Here is a 20,521-nt window from a genome sequence, read left to right as displayed (position 1 = left end):
TGGTCCTGAGGTGATGTACATCCTCAGCTTATGAAGATATAAGTGATTAAAGTAAACACAGGCATAAGAAATTATAAAAGTATGATTTGGGAACTGATAAATGTCCATGAAATCACAATTTATGTCCCTCTGTTGCTGATCCAGCTGGTCCCTCTGTTCAGGGTCCCTGACTTCACACAACAAATATGCATGTGAATCCTTCACTGGCAACCAAGGTATCCAGGTTCTCTCACCAGAACTGATTAGGATGCTGGTTTGACCCACTGAGAGAAGGAAGAACAGTGTAGTATGGCGGCCCACCTGAGAGCCACATGGGGCTGGGGAGCCCCCTCTGCCTAGCCAAGGGGGGTGGTGAGCATATTACTCAGCTGGGAAAACTGTGCTTTTCCCATGGAACTGTGCGACCCATGGATCAAAGAATTTCACTCATGAACACACATCACCTGGGCCTAGCATCCCAACCCCAGGACATGCAGACTCTTAACAGCCTTGCAGCTGGAATCTGCTTAAGCCTATGGAGCTCCCAGGGGGAGGGCCGATCAGCATCATGGCTGCATCTGCCTGCTGTCTAAGCCATTTGAGCTCCTTGCAGGAGGGGCAGCAGCCAGCACTGGGACTCACAACTGCCTAACACGCTGAGCTCCCTGGCAGAGGGAAGGGCAGCACCCATCTCTATAGCCCCAGGCTGTGCTTGTCCCCTGCTGGAGCCAGGGAGGCTGGACAGCTTGCTCCCAAGACTTGTCCCCCACAGCCCAACACACCAGCTGTGGCAGTCTGCAGGCAGAGTGCCTCTTCAGGCCTGACCCTGACCCATCCTTCTTCAATGGGTGGGGCTTCCTTGCAGGAACTCCAATAACTCCAGCCAGAGGCTCAGAGACAGAATGCAGATTCCCTGGGGCCTTAGCCACTAGCAGGAGATGTGGCTACAGTCTCCCTAAACCAGAAGACAGCCTTTCTTCCTGGTAGTTCTGAGGAATCCATACAGTCTAGATGACTGGGTTTCCCCCAGTGAGGCACACCCCCTCCACCAAGGGACAAAGTGCTCCATTAAAGGGGTCCTGTTCCCCATGCCACCCACATGAGTGAGACTCTCCAACAGCAGTTGTCAGACACCCCATACAGGAGCAATCCTACTGGCATCAGGTTGGTGCCCCTAGAGGTCAGAGGTCCCAGATGAAGGAGCAGGCACCCATCTTTGCTGTTTTCCAGCCTCCTTGAGTGATATCTCCAGGCACAGGAGCGAATCAGATGAATAAGACCTGAAGTGAACCCCCAGCAAACTGCAGCAACCCTACAGAAGAGGAACCTGACCATTGAAAGAAAAACAAACAAGCAGAAAGCAACAACAACCGAATCACAACAACAACAAAAAGCCCCCACAAAAACCCCATTCAAGGGTCAGCGGCCTCAAAGACCAAAACTAGACAAACTCACAAAGATGAGAAATAATCAACAAAAAAATGCTGAAAACCCAAAAGGCCAGAGTGCCTCTTCTCCTCCAAATAATCACAACGTCTCTCCATCAAGGGCACAGAACTGGACAGAAGATAAGCTGAATGAATTGACAGAATTAGGCTTCAGAAGATGGGTAATAAAAAACTACACTGAGCTAAAGGAGTATGTTCTAACCCAATGCAAAGAAGCTAAGAACCTCGATAAAAGGTTAGAGGAATTGCTAACTAGAATAATCAGTTTAGAGAGGAACATGAACAATCTGATGGAGCTGAAAAACATACGATGAGAACTTCATGAAGCATACACAAGTATCAATAGCCAAATAGATGAAGCAGAAGAAAGGATATCAGAGTTTGAAGACCACCTTGCTGAAATAAGGCATGCAGACAAGACTAGAGGAAGAGAATGAAAATGAATAAACGAACCCTCAAAAAAAATGGGACTTTATAAAAAGAGCAAAGCTACAATTGATTGGAGTACCAGAGGGAGACGAGGAGAATGGAAACAAGCTGGAAAACACACTTCAAGATATTATCCAGGAAAACTTACCAAATCTAGCAAGACAGGACAACATGCGAATTCAGGAAATACAGAGAACACCACAAAGATACTCCATGAGAAGACCAACCCCAAGACACATAATCATCAGATTCTCCAAGGTCGAAATGAAGGAAAAACTGTTAAGGGCAGCCAGAGAGAAAGGCCAGGTCACCTACAAAGAGAAGCCCATCAGACTAACAGTGGACCTCTCAGCAGAAACTCTGCAAGCCAGAAGAGATTGGGGGCCAATATTTAACATTCTTAAATAAAAGAATTTTCAACTGAGAATTTCATATCCAGCCAAACTAAGCTTCACAAGCAAAGGAGAAATAAAATCCTTTCCAGACAAACAAATGCTGAGGGATTTTGTTACCACCAGGCCTGCCCTGCAAGAGTTCCTGAAAGAAGCACTAAATATGGAAAGGAGAAACCAGTACCAGCCAATGCAAAAACAAACCAAAATATAAAAACCAATGACACTATGAAGAAACTACATCAATTAGTGTGCAAAATAACCAAATAGCGGCATAATGACAGGATCAAATTCACACATAACAATACTAGCCTTAAATGTAAATGGCCTAATGCCCCATTGAAAGACACAGACTGGCAAATTGGATAAAGAGTCAAGACCCATTTGTGTACTATATTCAGGAGACCCATCTCACATGTAAAGACACACACAGGCTCAAAATAAAGGGATGGAGGAAAATTTACCAAGCAAATGAAAAGTGAAAAAAAGCAAGGATTGCAATCCTAGTCTCTAACAAAACAGACTTTAAACCAATAAAGATCAAAAAAGATAAAGAAGGGCATTACATAATGGTAAAGGGAATAATTCAACACGAAGAGCTAACTATTCTAAATATATATGCACCCAATACAGGAGCACCCAGATTCATAAAACAAGTTCTCAAAGACCTACAAAGAGACTTAGACTCCCATACCATAATAGTGGGAGATTTTAACATCCCACTGTCAGTATTAGACATATCAACAAGACAGAAAATTAACAAGGATATCCAGGACTTGAACTCAGCTCTGGATCAAGTGGACCTAGTAGATGTCTAAAGAATTCTCTACCCCAAATCAATGGAATATACATTCTTCTCAGTGCCACATAGCACTTATTCTAAAATCAACCACATAATTGGAAGTAAAACACTCCTCAGCAAATGCAAAAGAATTGAAATCATAACAGTCTCTCAAACCAAAGTGCAATCAAATTAGATCTCAGAATTAAGAAACTCACTCAACTACACAGTTACATGGAAATTCAACAACGTGCTCCTGAATGACTCCTGGGTAAATAATGAAATTAAGGTAGAATCAAGAAGCTCTTTGAAACCAATGAGCACAAAGAGAAAATGTACCAGAATCTCTGGGACACAGCTAAAGCAGTGTTAAGAGGAAAATTTATAGCACTAAATGCCCACATCAGAAAGTTTAAAGATCTCAAAAAAACACCCTAACACCACACTTACAAGAGCTAGAAAGGCAAGAACAAACTAATCCAACAGCTAGCAGATGACAAGAAATAACTAAGATCAGAGAAGAACTGAATGAGATACAGACACAAAAAAAAACCTTCAAAAAAAAAAATCAATGAATCCAGGAGCTGGTTTTTTGAAAAGATTAACAAAGTAAATAGACTGCTAGCTAGACCAATAAAGAAGAAAAGAGAGAAAAATCAAATAGACACAATAAAAAATGATAAAGCGGATATCACCACTGACCCCACAGAAATACAAACTACCATCAGAGAATAATATAAACACCTCTATGCAAATAAACAGGAAAATCTAGAAGAAATGGATAAATTCCTGGACACATACACCCTCCTAACCAGGAAGAAGTTGAATCCTTGAATAGTCTAATAACAAGTTCTGAAATTGAGGCAGTAATTAATAGCCTGCTAACCAAAAAAAGCCCAGGACCAGATAGATTCACAGCTGAGTTCTACCAGAAACACAAAGTGGAGCTGGTACCATTCCTTCTGAAACTATTCTGAACAATTGAAAAGGAAGGACTCCTCCCTAACCCATATTTTGAGGCCAGCATCATCCTGATACCAAGCCTGGCAGAGACACAACAAAAAGAGAAAACTTCAGGCCAATATCCCTGATGAACATCAATGCAAAAATCCTCAATAAAATACTGGCAAGCTGAATCCAGCAATACATCAAAAAACTTATCCACCACGATCAAGCCAGCTTCATTCCTGGGAGGTAGTGCTGGTTCAACATGTGCAAATCAATAAAGGTATCATCACATAAACAGAACCAAAGACAAAACCGCATGATTGTCTCAATAGATGTAGAAAAAGCCTTTGATGAAATTCAACATCCTTTCATGTTAAAACTCTCAATAAAATAGGTATTGATGGAACATATTTCAAAATAAGAGCTATTTATGACAAACCCACAGTCAATATCATATTGAATGGGTAAAAGATGGAACCATTCCCTTTGAAAACTGGTACAAGACAAGAGTGCCCTCTCTCACCACTTCTATTCAACAGAGTATTGGAAGTTCTGGCCAGGGCAATCAGGAAAGAAAAAGAAATAGAGTGTATTCAGATAGGAAGAGAGGAAGTCAAATTGTCTCTGTTTGCAGATGACATAATTGTACATTTAGAAAACTCATGATCTCAACTCCAAAACTCTTTAAACTGATAAGCAACTTCAGCAATCTCAGGATACAAAATCAATGTGCAAAAATCACAAGCATGCCTTTACACCAACAATAGACAAGCAGGGAGCCAAATCATGAACAAACTCCCATTCACAATAGCTACAAAGAGAATAAAATACCTAGGAATACAGCTAACAAGGGATGTAAAGGACCTCTTCAAGGAGAAATACAAACTACTGCTCAAGGAAATAAGAGAGGACACAAACAAATGGAAAAACATTCCATCCTCATGGATAGGAGGAATCACTATCATGAAAATGGCCATACCACCCAAAATAACTTACAGATTCAACGCTATTCCCATTGATATTCTTCACGAATTTAAAAAATTATTTTAAACTTTATATGAAATCAAAGAAGACCCGGTATAGCCAAGACAATTGTAAGCAAAAACAACAAAGCTAGAAGAAACACACTACCTGACTTCAAACTATACTACAAGGCTACAGTAACCAAAATAGCATGGTATTGGTACCAAAACAGGCATATAGACCAATGGAGTAGAACAGAGACCTCAGAAATAACACCACACATCTACAACCATCGGATCTTTGACAAACCTGCCAACAACAAGCAATGGGGAAAGGATCTCCTATTCAGTAAACGGTGCTGGGAAAACTGGCTAGCCATACGCAGAAAACAGAAAGTGGACACTTCTTAAGCCTTATACAAAAATTAACTCAAGTTGGATTAAATACTTAAATGTAAAACCACAAACCTTAAAAACCCTAGAAGAAAACCTAGGCAATACCATACAAGACATAGGCATGGGCAAAGACCTCATGACTAAGACGCCAAAAGCAATTGCAACAAAAGCCAAAATTGATAAATGGGATCTAATTAAACTAAAGAGCTTCTGCACAACAAAAGAAACTATTATCAGAGTGAACAGGTAACCTAGAGAATGGGAGAAAATTTCTGCAATCTATCCACTGACAAAGATCTAACATCCAGAATCTATGAGAAACTTAAACAAATTTACAAGAAAAAAAACAACCCCATCAAAAAGTGGGCAAAGGATATGAACAGACACTTCTCAAAAGAAGACATTTATGCAGCTAACAAACATGAAAACAATCTCCACATCACTGATCATTAGAGAAATACAAATCAAAACCACAAAGAGATACCATCTCACACTAGTCAGAATGGTAATTATTAAAAAGTCAAGAAACAATAGATACTGGTGAGTCTGTGGAGAAATAGGAATGCTTTTACATTGTTGGTGGGAATGTAAGTTAGTTCAACCATTGTGGAAGACAGTACGGTGATTCCTCAAGGATCTAGGACCAGAAATAACATTTGACCTAGAATTCCAATACTGGATATATACCCAAAGGAATATAAATTATTCTACTGTAAAGACACATGCACACATTTATTGCAGCACCATTTACAATAGCAAAGACATGGAACCAAACCAAATGCCCATCAATGATAGACTGGATAATGAAAATGTGGCATATATACACCATGGGATACTATAAAAGGAATGAGATCATATCCTTTGCAGGGACATGGATGATGCTGAAAGCTATCATCCTCAGCAAGCTAACACAGGAAAAGAAAACCAAATACCATTTGTTCTCTCTCATAAGTGGGAGTTGAACAATAAGAACATATGGACACAGAGAGGGCAACAACAGACACCAGGGCCTGTTGGGGGTGAGGAGTGAGGGAAGGGAACTTAGACGATGAGTCAATCGATGCAGCAAACCACCATGGCGCATATATACCTATGTAACAAACCCACGCATTCTGCACATGTACCCATTTTTTTAGAAAAAATTTTTTAAAATGATACCATGTAATACCTTTTGTATTAATTACAAACCCCTTAGGCAGACTCAAGATAGAATTCTAAGTGATATGATAGATATGATACTTTCTAACGTACAGTTGCAGGCTTTGTCACAAATGTTTATCAAGCTATAAAGATGTTTAAAGAAATTCTAAAAAAGAAAAACATAAAAGTGGCTATTTCCTCCAATCTTCAGATGGTGGATATGTGAGTCACTGAATCACCACTACTGACACTAGCAAACTCATTTCAAGCATAATAATTGGCCTTAAGTAGTCTTGGTTCTCCCTCCAACTCCACTTTCAGTGCTTTCATTCTAAAGGTGGGTTCTCAGGAAAAGAAAAATAATAACCTCGAGGTGTAAGGAACAGAGGGAATTACTTCCTTTAATGTGTGGCATTAAAAAACAAACACTCACATTTTAGAGTTACAGGCATCTGTGGGGAAGATCTGTGTAGGTAGGGGACCTTTGATGCTTCGAGTGTAGCGGGAAGTTGTGAGTTAGGGAATTGTGTTTGTCTTAACTTTGTTTTTTGTAGAGAGAAAAACAATTGCACGGGGTGGGTCCAATTTTCAGACTAAGTAAATTCCGTGCTCTCTTTCAGCTCTAAAATTCTGTGGCTCTAACTGTGAATCAGAGAAGTGAAATAGAGTAATGGAAGTGAGACTGAAGAAGATGGTTGACAACTCAAGATGAATGAAAGACAAATCTAACACCTGAAACCATAAAAATACTAGACGATAACATCAGAAAAACTCTTCTAGACATTGACTTAAGCAAAGACTTCATGACCAAGAAGCCAAACGCAAATGCAACAAAAACAAAGATAAATAGATTGGACTTAATTAAATTAAAAAGCTTCTGCACAACAAATGAAATAATTAGCAGAGTTAATGGACAACCCACAGAGTGGGAGAAAATCTTTGCAATCTATACATAAAACAAAAGACTAATATCCAGAATCTACAAGGAACTCAAACAAATCAGCAAGAAAAAACGAACAATCTCATCAAAAAGTGGGCTAAAGACATGAATAGACAATTCTCAAAAGAAAATATACAAATGGCCAACAAGCATATGGAAAAATGTTCAACATCACTAATGATCAGGGAAATGCAAATCAAAACCACAATGCAATACCACCTTACTCCTGCAAGAATGTCCATAATTTTAAAAATATAAAATTATAGATGTTGGCATGAATGTGGTGAAAAGGGAAAACTTTTACACTGCTGGTGTGAATTTAAACTAGTACAACCACTATGGAAAACAGTGTGGAGATTTCTTAAAGAATTGAAAGTAGTTCTACCATTTGATTCAGCAATCCCACTACTGGGTATCTAACCAGAGGAAAAGAAGTCATTACACAAGAAAGATACTTGCACAAGCATGTTTACATCACCACAATTTGCAATTGCCAAAATATAGAACCAGCTCAAATGCCTATCAATCAATGAGTGGATAATAATTTGTAATACATATATATATATACATATATATATACACACACACACACCATGGAACACTACTCAACCATAAAAAGGAACAAAATAATGGCATTTGCAGCAACCTGGATGGAGTTAGAGACCATTATTCTAAGTAAAGTAACCCAGGAATGGAAAACCAAACATTGTATGTTCTCATTCATAAGTGGGAGCTAAGTTATGAGAATGCAAAGGCATAAGAATGATACGATGGACTTTGGGGACTTAGGGGAAAGGGCAGGAGGGAGATGAGGCATAAAAGACTACACATTGCGTACAGTGTACACTGCTTGGGTGATGAGTGCACCAAAACCTCGCAAATCACCACTAAAGAACTTTTTCATGTAACCAAACACCACCTGCTCCCTAAAAACCTATCGAAATAAAAAATATACTTTTTAAAAAAGAAGATGATTGAGAAATACAATGAAGGAGCCAAGAAACATCCCTCTAGTGCATTGATCAATAAAGACTTGGTATGATGCATTAACAACCAATCCCCAAACCTCGATACCTTGAAATAAAACAAAGATTATTTCATGTATGTGTCCATTAATGTAGGCCCTGCTCATCACATTCACCAGGTATTCGGACTAACAGAAGAGCCATCTTGAAAGTTGCTGATTACCACACTGAAGGAAAAGAAAGTTCTATGGAATCTTACTGGCAATTAAGTGCTCTAGCCCAGAAAGGACACTTTACTCTAGCTCACAGTTCTTTGACCAGAACGAGTCACATTCCTCCCAACCAACCGCTAGAGGGCCAAGAAGAACAATCCTACCATTCATCTTCCCTGAAGGTAGGAGGTCCAGAATATTTCCTAAAGAGCATTATTGTCTACCAATTCAGCTTCTTAGGGTCTAGGTCCACTCGAATAAGGGGACTACATATCCTTCCTTATCCCATGGCCTAGAGTATAACTGACTAACAAAAATCCCTAAAAATAGCAGAAACTGAAGTTGCCACCGAAGTCCGGTCTTCTCATTTTTAATTACTACAAGTCTCTTGCTGATTATGGAAAATGAGATGATATAATAAAATCATCATCTTATTCTCAACCAACAGTTTAAAGTCCTATGATTCTCCTTATGTTAGCAGCACGCCTGGTAAGGCCCAGGGACAAGTCCCACCATTAGTGTACCAAATCCCAGTACTTACATACTTACCTTGATGTGTATATGCTGCACACCAAGGTAAATTACAAATCAAACATATTCTGATTTTTGAAAACATACTTGAACTAATAGTCATTTTAAAGGCTTACTCTCTGGGTATAATTAAGCTTGAAATCATCCAAATATTATTATTTTCATAGCTGCAGCAAAGCAGCTGAATTTCACAGAGCTAACAATGCTGTCTCTGTGCTGAATACTTAATAAGCCAGAAATGAGGCAAAAGGTGAGCCCAATGAGCAAGCAGTATACTCAGTGATACACAGGACCTCCAGGTCAAAGGGTTATACCATGTTGAAAATCAAGGAAAAAGACATATTCTTTCAGAAATTTCTCTCTGCTTCAGTCCACCAACCTCTCATGGAATTTATTCTCTGTACCTGTGGGAGTCATTTCAGTGTTATGAACCAGCAATCAAGACACCTTATCTGGTCCATCATTCATCATCATCATCATTATCATCATTACAATCATACACAGTATTTACTATGTATACATAAATCTCTTGACATAGATTATCTCATCTAATCCCCACCACAACTATCTGATGCAGATGTTATTATGCCTGTTTTATTTATTTTTTAGAATTTTTTATTTTATTTATTTCAATAGCTTTTGGGGGAGCAGGTGGTGTTTTGTTACCTGGATAAGTTCTTTAATGGTGATTTGTGGGTTTTGGTGCACCCATCATCTGAGCAGTGTACACTATACCCAATGTGTAGTCTTTTATGCATCACTCCAACCCTTACCCCCAAGTCCCCAAAGTCCATTGTATCATTTTATGCCTTTGTATTCTCATAGCCTAGCTCCAACTTATGAGTGAGAACATAGAATGTTCAGTTTTCCACTCCCAAGTTACTTCACTTAGGATAATGGTCTGCAACTCCATCCAGGTTGCTGTGAATGCCATTATTTCATCCCTTTTTATGGCTGAGTAGTATTCCATGGTATGTATATACCACGAATTATTTATCCACTCATTGATTGATGGGCATTTTGGCTGGTTTCATTTTTTGCAATTGCAAATTGTGCTGCTATAAACAAGTGTGTTCAAGTATCTTTTTTGTATAATGACTCCTTTTCCTCATTTTCAAGACAGCATCAGCTGCGGTAGTATAAGGAGAATGCAAGATTGCCCTAAGGTCTCCTGGATAAGTATTCGTGTTTCTCAGGCTAATAGTCAAAACTATTACAAAGTTCAGCTGGAAGTTTCCTTCTCCCTGTGGTCCTTCCTCAATTTCACTGGCAGCCCTCCTCAAGGACCCCTGTGAGATAAAGTCAGAAATGACTTCCCTGGGCACCAACAGTACCTACAGGGCTCTTCCCACTGCTTCTACTTTTATATTTCGTTTTGCTCTCTAAATTCATCTCAGCTCTAGGTAAGGTTAAATCCTTCTCCTGTGATCTGGATTTTTAGGTTCCCTAGTGGGTTTGCGTGTTTGGAGGCAGATTTTTTCCCCCACTCACACTTTGGGCACTCACAGTTTTTCAGCTGTCTCATGGAGTTTGCAGCGGCAAGCCACTTCTTTCAAAGGTTCTGTGAATTCTTTTGGTTTTCCTGGTATGTTCATGCAGTACTTCTTGGAGGAAAATTTCACTGTGTGAGTCTCCACATGCTGTTCTGTCTGTCTGCGTGGAAACTGCAAGTTAGTCCTGCCTCCTATCCACCATTTTCCAACAATCTGTCATTAACCATTTCAAAGTATAGAATTCAGTGGCATTTAGTACATTCATAATGCTGTGTAACCACAACCTCTATCCAGTTTCAAAACACTTTCATCACACCCAAAAGAAAACTCCATACTCATTAGCAATCCTTCCCCATTCCCTTCTTTCCCCAGCCCCTGGCAGTCACTCGATCATGCCTATTTTAAATTGAGGAAACTAAAGCTGAGAAAAGTTATACAATTTTTCCAACATGACTCTGATAATAGCTGGTGAACACAATACTCGAACCCAGGACTTGTGATTCCCAAGGTCAGACTCCTCCCATATACCTGTCTTTTATTTCCCAAGTGCTTGGGCAATCAGCTGCACTTAAAAAGCCTTTACAAATTGAGTTTACTAATGTGAGTAATACATGATTTTTTAAAAATAATAATTGTCCCTAAAGGTGAAATGGATCAAAGCCCTTAAAAGTGAATCTGTGGTGTAGTAACTGTTAACATAATTGTCTTATTTTATTCTCATCCCCTTAAAGAATAAAACTGATGAACAAGTGAGGATGCTGGTGTAACTCCCTAACTTAGTTTATAGTCTGTAAACAGAAGAGTGAGTCTAAAGTACATATCACCAGACAGTGTTTCTCCTAGCATTTCGCTGTTGCATTAATCAACAAGTTAAAATATAAACAACGGCTAACCTTGGGTTTCAAATTTAACATTCCTTATCTCTTAGACCAGGTTTATCCACTGTGCTGGGGACTCCCAAGCCAGCACTGGCTCATACTGATGCATTTTGATCTCTGCTAATACCAGAGTCCTGTGTGGCAGAGCCATTGGCACCAGAAATTACAAGTACGTAAAGTAAGTAACCAGATATAATCTCTGATTTCTTTGGATGAGGAAAGTGGGGCCTGGAGTTTTCCTGTTTTGTTATTGTGCTCCAGGGAAGAACCACCTTATCAGAAAGCAGCTTTCTCTGTCCAACTCTGGAGGAGCTATAAAGCTACTCCTTGGCCCAAAGTATAGGAGTAGTAAATGTTTGGATACTTATAATGGGACAATATCATTGATTCAACCACTTAATAATCTACCCAGCAGTATACTTACCTGTGTACATGGAAGACAAGTAAGTATACTGCTGGGTAGATTATTAAGTGGTTGAATCAAATGGGAAAAACTTGGATTTCTAATGCAAGAGGAAAAGTCTTTTTTTTTTTTTAGTGCTTCCATCAGCAGCTTCTAACATTGTCTGAGATCATAGTTTTTGAAGGGTGACTACCAAATGTTGGCATTTGGCACAAGTGGGAAGCAAAAGGCAAGCCCCTTTAGAATTTGACTAATCTGTTCTGTCATGTCATCTTTTTTTCTGTTGTTAAAAGTGTTTCATGCTTCATTCTATGCATTATGTCAAAATTTATTGATTTCCATGTGATTGGCACATCTTTTTTACTAATCCTGCTCCAGCTAAATTCACAAGATCATAAACATTAAGGGTTTGAAAATCATTTTTAGATATTCAGGTCTATGCCATCTGTTCTGCAGATGGAGAAACTGAGTCCTTGGTTATTTCTTAGAGTTTCCCCTGCATCCTAGGGAACCTGCTATGGCCTTGTAACTGGCACAGAGGACCTAAAGCCTGGGAGAATTTTTATTTGCTTGTTGTGGTTAGGAACATTTGAGTAAATGAGGAGCTGCTGCTAGAGGACAGAAATCCCAGAGTATGGCCCTCCTTGGACCCAAGTTTCTTACCAGCTGTGCTCCTTTGTTCCCAGGGGCTAAGTAGGCACCTTCACCCACCCCAACTGCCATCCAGCTGAATCTCTCTCTGATTACTCCTGAAATGTCACAACCCACTTGAGGATAGGGTATCATTGTGCAGTCTGTGCCAACCAGTATTCTGAAGTATTTTCATGCACTAAGGTGTAGGAGTGTGTGTATGTGTGTGTGTGAGAGAGAGACAGAGGGAGTAGGGAAGGAGGAGAAGATGGGGAATGCATAAATAGAGGGCTGGATACAAATCTGACAGTGCCAGTGGCTTCCTAGTAAATGCATAGGTGAGTCACACTGGAAACAGTTAAACATTGGCTAATTGATACAATGCTAGCCTCAAATATAGTATAATATGCATTTTCTTGACACCAACAAATAAAATCTCCGGGTGAATAAAACAAACTCGGAAAATAAGACTCTTGCCCAGAAGTTTTCAACTTTCTAGGTTCAAGGAGCCCTTGGTGTGCAATTTCTTCAAGGTGCCCCCAGACCATAGTTTCTCCTATTAAGTAGACAAAAACTTAATAACTATTTATGTTCTAACAACTTTGTAGTTTTTTGAACAATATACAAACTAAAAGAAAAATAATATTTTTATTTCATTCTTAATCCCAATTACTTAATAATAAGGTTTATGTGCCTGCTGAGCACTGCACAACTTCTCAAACCTTGGAATCAGATCAGACATGAACCCTTCATTTCTATTCTACCTCAGTTTCCATGCAATACTTGCTTTTTGTCATAGCAACTGTCAAACACCCAGCTTTGCAAAGATATGACGTCAGCAAATGGAACACAGTCTTTTATAATATTAAAACTGTTAACTACTTTCAGCTAATACTTAGCATAGTGTTCAACTGACATCAAGAATCACTGTGCTTCTTCAAAATTTTAAAATAGCTCAGAGTGCCGCTGCAGTTTGGTAATGACAGGCGTCACCTCATGTTTTGACCTCTCATGATCTACTGTCCTACTAAACCAAAGCGGACACTCAATCTGACTTCAGTAAATTATATATTTGCATTTTACAACTTTCAAGAAGAGGAAGCAGTATAAAATTCACAAAAAAGCATAGTAGTTTCTAACCCTGTAGTTAAAAATCAGTCACTTTTATACAACCAATAGCGAGTTCCCAACTCATTTAGTAATTTTATGTTGCTTAAGTTATTTTACTTGTTTTTTTCACTCAATTTTCACCCATTGGCATCTACTTTCCTAATTTAGTCCTATTTTCTTATTTTTATCTCTTATTTCTTTTATATTTAGTCAGCTTTACTGAGGCTTTTCTCATTAAAATAATAATAATAAATTTATCTTAAAACTTCCAACAAAGGAATGGCCAAATTTTTATTAAATATCTATGCTGGGGTTCAATCAGGCTGGTGGGAAAAATATTAAAGATAGTTATGGAGATAGACACAAATCTTCTTGGAAGGCCGAGAAGTTTGCATAACTTCAGTAATAGATATGGTTGAAGGCAACCTGATCTTTACCTTTAGTTAAACAAATTAAAGTAGTAACAAAGGAAGGCAGAGTAGTTTACCTACCTAGTTTGTTTACTCATGTGATCTTAAAACTAATCTTTGATGTACGGCAGGTGCTTAAGTGCTTTTTACTTGGGAAGTCCATAATATCAATTACCCTCTAACGGTGTTGACTCAAGCTTCTGTTAATTAATCTTACCGAATAAATGTGAGTCTGACTAGCTGATCAGGGCCAAGTCGCAACTGTTTACAGGGCTCAGCAGGGAGCCTGTAAGTGGCTTGGACCCTCAGCTGGACTGGCAGAGCAGAATATCTGTGTGTCAATGTACGTTTATTCATCCATTGCTGGGTCAGGGGTCTGCAAGGGACAGGCTCCCCGCAGCTGGTGCCCCCTCGAGAGGAGCGCTGCCGCAGTTGGTACCCCGTGTGAGAGGCGCTGCCGCAGTAATGACTTACTGATTACTCACTGACTTGACCGCGCGGGTTCTTTTCTTACCTTCGTTTTCGGGCGGTTCGTCGCGTTTCCTTCACAGCATTCCTCGCACAGTTCCTCACACAGCGCCTCACATGGGGCACCAGCTGGGGGCAGCGCTCCTCTCGAGGGGTCACCAGCTGTGGGGAGTCTGTCCCTTGCAGACCCCTGACCCAATGACCGGTGAATAAAGTACGCTGACACACAGATATTCTGAGGGTCCCAGGTGCTTACAGGCTCCCTGCCGAGTCGCAACTGTTTACAGGGCTCAGCAGGGAGCCTGTAAGTGGCTTGGACCCTCAGCTGGACTGGCAGAGCAGAATATCTGTGTGTCAGTGTACTTTATTCATTCATCGCGTGGTCAGGGGTCTGCAAGGAACAGACTTCCCGCAGCTGGTGCCCCCTCGAGGAGCGCTGCCGCATATGCACATAAGGAGCAATAACATTTTTAATGTTTTTGCATTTGCACGTGAAATCGCACTCCAATAAACAGCGGTGGCATGTCAGTGTGCTTTTCACCCCAACAAAATCTCCTATAAATTGTTATCAATCACTCTGTCTAAATGCAAAGCAGTCACTAACAAGAAATTATTTTTAGTTTAAATAAAAAGTGGCGTGGGGAGACAAAACTTTTTCTGAAGAAGCACACTTAAATGTTTTAAACCACTTTGGTTTCCTCCAGCCCTCTCAGGTAGGCATGACCAGCTACAGGATGCGATGCCAGATCCTCCAATCCCACCCCAGGCCCTGCCCCTGCCCTCCCATGAATGGTTAATATATATATAAATATCCATTTTAGCAGCGACATTCCCAGAGAGCCCCAGAGCTGTCAAGCTCCCTTCTGCCAGGGTGGGGGTTCAGACTGTCCTGTCACCTCTGGGGTGCCTATTGGCATCCTCTCCCCCTGTGCTTACTAATACAGTCCCTTCCCCATACCCATCAAAACTGGACCAACTGCCCTCATCTCTTTCCCTAGGGCCAAAATTTAGGGGCCTCAGCCCCCCACCATGCCTCTCCTCTTTCCACCTGGCCTGTTCTGTCCCTGAGCCCTGTGCTCTCCATCCATTCCATGGCTGAGAGTCGGTGATGCTGCCTCTGCCTTCTGATGCTGAACTGGCCTTGTTTCTACAAGTACGCTTCTCCCACAGCTGTGGCTGCAGGGACTTAACTTACAGGGAGGGGCCTGTGGCAGCTGCCACCACAGCCACAGGTGCACTGTGCTCACCACACATCTGGTGCAGCCTTTTCTGGCAGAGGCTCTTGTGTTTTCTCATTTTCCATTCCTCTCACTGTGGCTAACGGGTGGGGGTGAGGGGACAGAAGAGGGAGGGCTGCCTACCACGGTCTGGGGCTTCAGGAATATGAGTTTGTTTATTTAAATGAATCTCAGTCTTTCAAATAAAAAATAAAAAATCAGTTTGATTTCATATAATTGTCAATACTTGAAGGAGTGGTTGGAAGCATGAATTTTGATCTGAGAGTGAAGCTGATATTGATATTGTGCGCCTTGACATTCATGTGCTCTCATGTTGGCTTTTCTCACGTTTGACAACAACTCATATGGGAACATGGTGATACACCAAGCAGATCTGAACTGAAAACTTAAAAGAAAAAAACAAAAAACCTTTCAGGGTGACTTTGAAACCGACTTTGTGTCCTTTTTTCTTTCCCTCTCTTTCTTCTATCATCATTCTTATATTCCCCTACTCATTTCCTTCACTTTCTAAAACACAATCATTAAACACACATTTCTAGTTTACCCCATGGCTCTGATTCCAGATATACTGTGACTTTGTCTTCATAAATAAACCTGAAATTTTCAAGTCAGATATCCACAAAAATATCAAATTAAACCCTCTACCTGTACCATGAAAAGCTCAAAAGACTGCCAGGCATGGTGGCTCATGGCTATGGTCCCAGCTAGCTTGGGATGCAGAGGCAGGAGGATCACTTGAGCCCAGACATTCAAAACTAACCTGGGCAACATAGTGAGACCTCATCTCCTTAAAAAATAATAATAAGGGAGGCCGAGGCGGGTGGATCATCTGAGGTCGGGAGTTCGAGACCAGCCTAACCGACATGGAGAAACCCCATCTCTACTAAAAATACAAAAGTAGCCAGGCGTGGTGGTGCGCACTTGTAATCCCAGCTACTCGGGAGGCTGAGGCAGGAGAATCGCTCAAACCCAGGAGGCGGAGGTTGCAGTGAGCCAAGATCATGCAATTACACTCCAGCCTGGGCAACAACAGTGAAACTCCATCTCAAAAATAATAATAATAATAATAAGGAAAAGCCCCAGGGAGATTTACTGCTCAGAGAAGTCTGACTACATTGGTCCAGCTGAGGTATGGTGGTGGCCCAGGTAGAAGGCTTCTGTATATTGGATGTTTAACAAAAAGTTGTGTATTTTTTAAGACTAGTCAAGTACAGTAGTGAGAAAGGGGGAAAAAGTAGAACAAGGAGTTCAATCTGTAACTCTGTAACTGTAAACAATCAATCGAGTTAGCGCACTACCTTTGGACTAGCCAATAAAAGGTAATTTTGAGGAAGGAATCTTTGACCTAGGATATTAGCTTACAGCAAATTTTTACTGAGTTAACTTTTTTTTTTTAAATGGAGTCTTGCTCTGTCACCCAGGCTGGAGTGCAGTGGCACAATCTTGGCTCACTGCAACCTCCACTTCCCAGGTTCAAGCAATTCCCCTGCCTCAGCCTCCCAAGTAGCTGGGATTACAGGTGCACACCACCATGCCCAGCTAACTTTTTTGTATTTTTGGTAGAGACAGGGTTTCACCATGTTGGCCAGCTGGTTTTGAACTTCTGACCTTAAGTGATCTGCCCATCTCGGCCTCCCAAAGTGCTAGGATTATAGGCATGAACCACCACCCCGGCCCGAGTTAATTTTTAAATTGAAATGGATATAGATGATAAATGAATTCATTTTACCCATCACAAAATCAACCCATTGCCAAATAGTTACACAACAGCTATTATAGACCAAGTGTGTTGTTAGGAGCTACAAGAAAATAAGAGATGAGCCAAAGAAAATGCCTACTTTGGGGAAACATATACCTTATATATACAGAAGACTAATAGACATGATCAGTTCATCAACAATGCCTTATGGATGATACACTGTCGTTGGTCTAGTACTCAAGAGTAAGGCAAGCTTACTGTGGGGTCAAGCAGCTTCACACACCTCTGTGACCACCTCCAGCCCCTACTCTCAGTGCTCCCTAACTCTAGAGCCCACTTTCTTCCCTTCTCTGCCCACTGAAGTCTATTCATCCTTCAAAATCTGGAGCAAATAGTAATCCTCTGTGTTGTTTTCCTACCAACCCATTGTCAGAATTGGCACCTCTTTCTTTGTGCTCTTATTGCAATTTGTACATAAGACATACTTCTGTCTTAGCATCTTACACAGAATCTTGTAATTATATATTTTCACGTCTGACTTCCCTACCAGACTGATTGCTGCTCTAGAGAAAGCGTCATGCCTTATTCTTCCTTTGCAATCCCAATACACAACCTTGGGCTTAGCAATATAGAAACCACTGAGTGTTTGATGCCTGAGCTCATCAGAGAATGAATCACAGATCTGAGTTGATAGAATGTTATAGGGCATTTCGTTTCACCCTCTATATAATGTGTTAATCTGCTTATAATACCTCCAAATATTTGTCATCTAGATGCTGCTTGAATAAAGCCAATTTTAGAGCTTGAAATGCTGGAAGGTGCTATAAGCAAAAATGTGCCTTTTCAGTTCCACCGCTGGCCATAATTCTAATCTTTCTCTCCATGTTGATCCTTCAAATGTTTAAAGGCAAATGTTTACATTACTGAGTCAGGTGCTTAGATTAAGAGACTACTTAGATCCTCTTTTGCAAAGTGAGCCCACGGCAGTTCAGTCTCCTGCTCAAGGTCTCCACAGCTAGCTCACAGCAGATCCAGGTCTCCAGCTGTACTTCCCTCTGCTCCAGGCACTTGGAGTAGGTAGTTCCTTCTTACTAAACCAGCCAGGTGCTTTCAGTCAGCAGTGGGTACCTGAAACTACATTCTAGTCAAGGAAATATATAACACTGGTCCTTTCTACACTAGGAGCCCATTCCTTCTGTCTGGGACACCCTTCTGGACACCCTGGCAGGATAAACACTACTAGCCTTTCTCCAGGGAAATAACACCCCCCTCTACTGGCCTCCTCTCTAGTTTCAGGGGAGATAGGAAAATTGCCTCACCCTCTTTCTCAACCCAGCTCATGGAAATGGCTCCTCACCCTCCCCTAACACAAAGAACCTGCTTTCTTTCCTGCTGTCCTGCTGTGGGCACTAATGTCATGCTATGGGCAGACCTGCTGTCTTTATAGAGCCAGCATGCTTCTGTGCACAACTGCCAATATCATATATATATATGCAATACTCTTTCCTTTTTCCTGGAATTGTTTTTCTCATAAAAGTGGATATTCTTTATCGAATGGCTACTATGTCGTACAAAGATGAGTAGCATTCGGCCGGGCACAGTGGCTCACGCCTGTAATCCCAGCACTTTGGGAGGCCAAGGCAGGCGGATCACGAGGTCAGGAGATCTAGACCATCCTGGCTAACACTGTGAAACCCCGTCTCTACTAAAAATACAAAAAATCAGCTGGGCATGGTGGCGGGCGCCTGCAGTCCCAGCTATTCAGGAGGCTGAGGCAGGAGAATGGTGTGAACCTAGGAGGCAGAGCTTGCAGTGAGCCGAGATCTCACCACTGCACTCCAGCCTGGGCAACAGTGCAAGACTCCATCTGAAAAAAAAAAAAAAAGAGTAGCATTCTATCCCATCTTGCGAGTGAGTAAACTGAGGCTCAAAAGGGGTAAGTCATTTTCCTATATCACCAAGTTGATTCATGATAGGATTCTGAAACACATGTGTCTACCCCCAATACCCATACTTCACAACTGCCTCTCTAAATGTGGGGTCACCTTACTCCTGTTGGGCCCAGAGAGGGGAAAATTATACAAGGTTTTTGATTTTATAGTGTCCTTCAGGGCCTAAAACATGACTTCCCGTAGAAGGAATCTACTAGTTCTTCCCCAGTAAATTATATCCAGGTGCTATGGGAATCAACCAGCCCTGCAACACTTTTACATGTTGCTTGAAAAAAGAGGACCTTTTTATTTCATTAAAAAAAAATTGAGCATTTTAGTCTCTACAGTTGAGCTGCTTCTCTCAGGTTCCTAATCCAAAAAAAAAAAAGATGCATATCCAGCTTTGAGAAGAGAATTCACCTGTGAAATAAAAAATAGCAAATTTTTAGAAAAATTATGTCTTTGGGGGCATTGCACTTAACAAACTTAGGGAGATAAAACTGTCACAAAAATATATTGGGGGAAAAGCTAACATCACATAATTTAGTGACAAATGTGTGTGCTACTGACCAGAAATGCTATAGGAATTAAAAGAACAGAGGCTCATTGATGTAAAAGGCAGATACCAATTCTTGGAAATGCTTTTAAAGTTTCAATAACTTACAGCTACTGAGCACTTACTATGTGCCAGGAGCTATTCTGAGACACCTTACATTATTAACTCACTTGATTCTCACAAAACACTTCAAGGAAGCTACTATTGTTTTCTTTATATTTGTGATGCACAGAAGGGTTAATCTGTCCGAGATTACACCGTCGTAACTGATAGAGCCGCGCTTTATCTCAGGCAGCCTGGATCCAGAGCCTGGTTGCTTAATCAATGCACTCTATTGCCTCTCGGTGTTCTTACACATGTGTGTTATTAACACATGGCCTGGTGCCAGAAGATTCTCTGGCCCATCCCAGTGGTGACTGTGCCATGTGCCCTGGAGGTGAATCAGTATCCAATTGAGAGGGGAGGGATGGCTTTGCATGCCTACCTTTCTACCACAAACCCTCCCTGGCAGCCACCCTCTCTCTCTCCCACTGGTGACCATCACTGGTGACCTGTGAAAGGGACACACCAACAGCACAGCTG

The sequence above is a fragment of the Pan paniscus genome, chromosome 1, assembly GCF_029289425.2.
Source record: "Pan paniscus chromosome 1, NHGRI_mPanPan1-v2.0_pri, whole genome shotgun sequence".
Classification (NCBI taxonomy): Eukaryota; Metazoa; Chordata; class Mammalia; order Primates; family Hominidae; genus Pan; species Pan paniscus.
The sequence above is the reverse complement of the archived record's forward strand: the minus strand, read 5'-3'. Positions refer to the sequence as shown.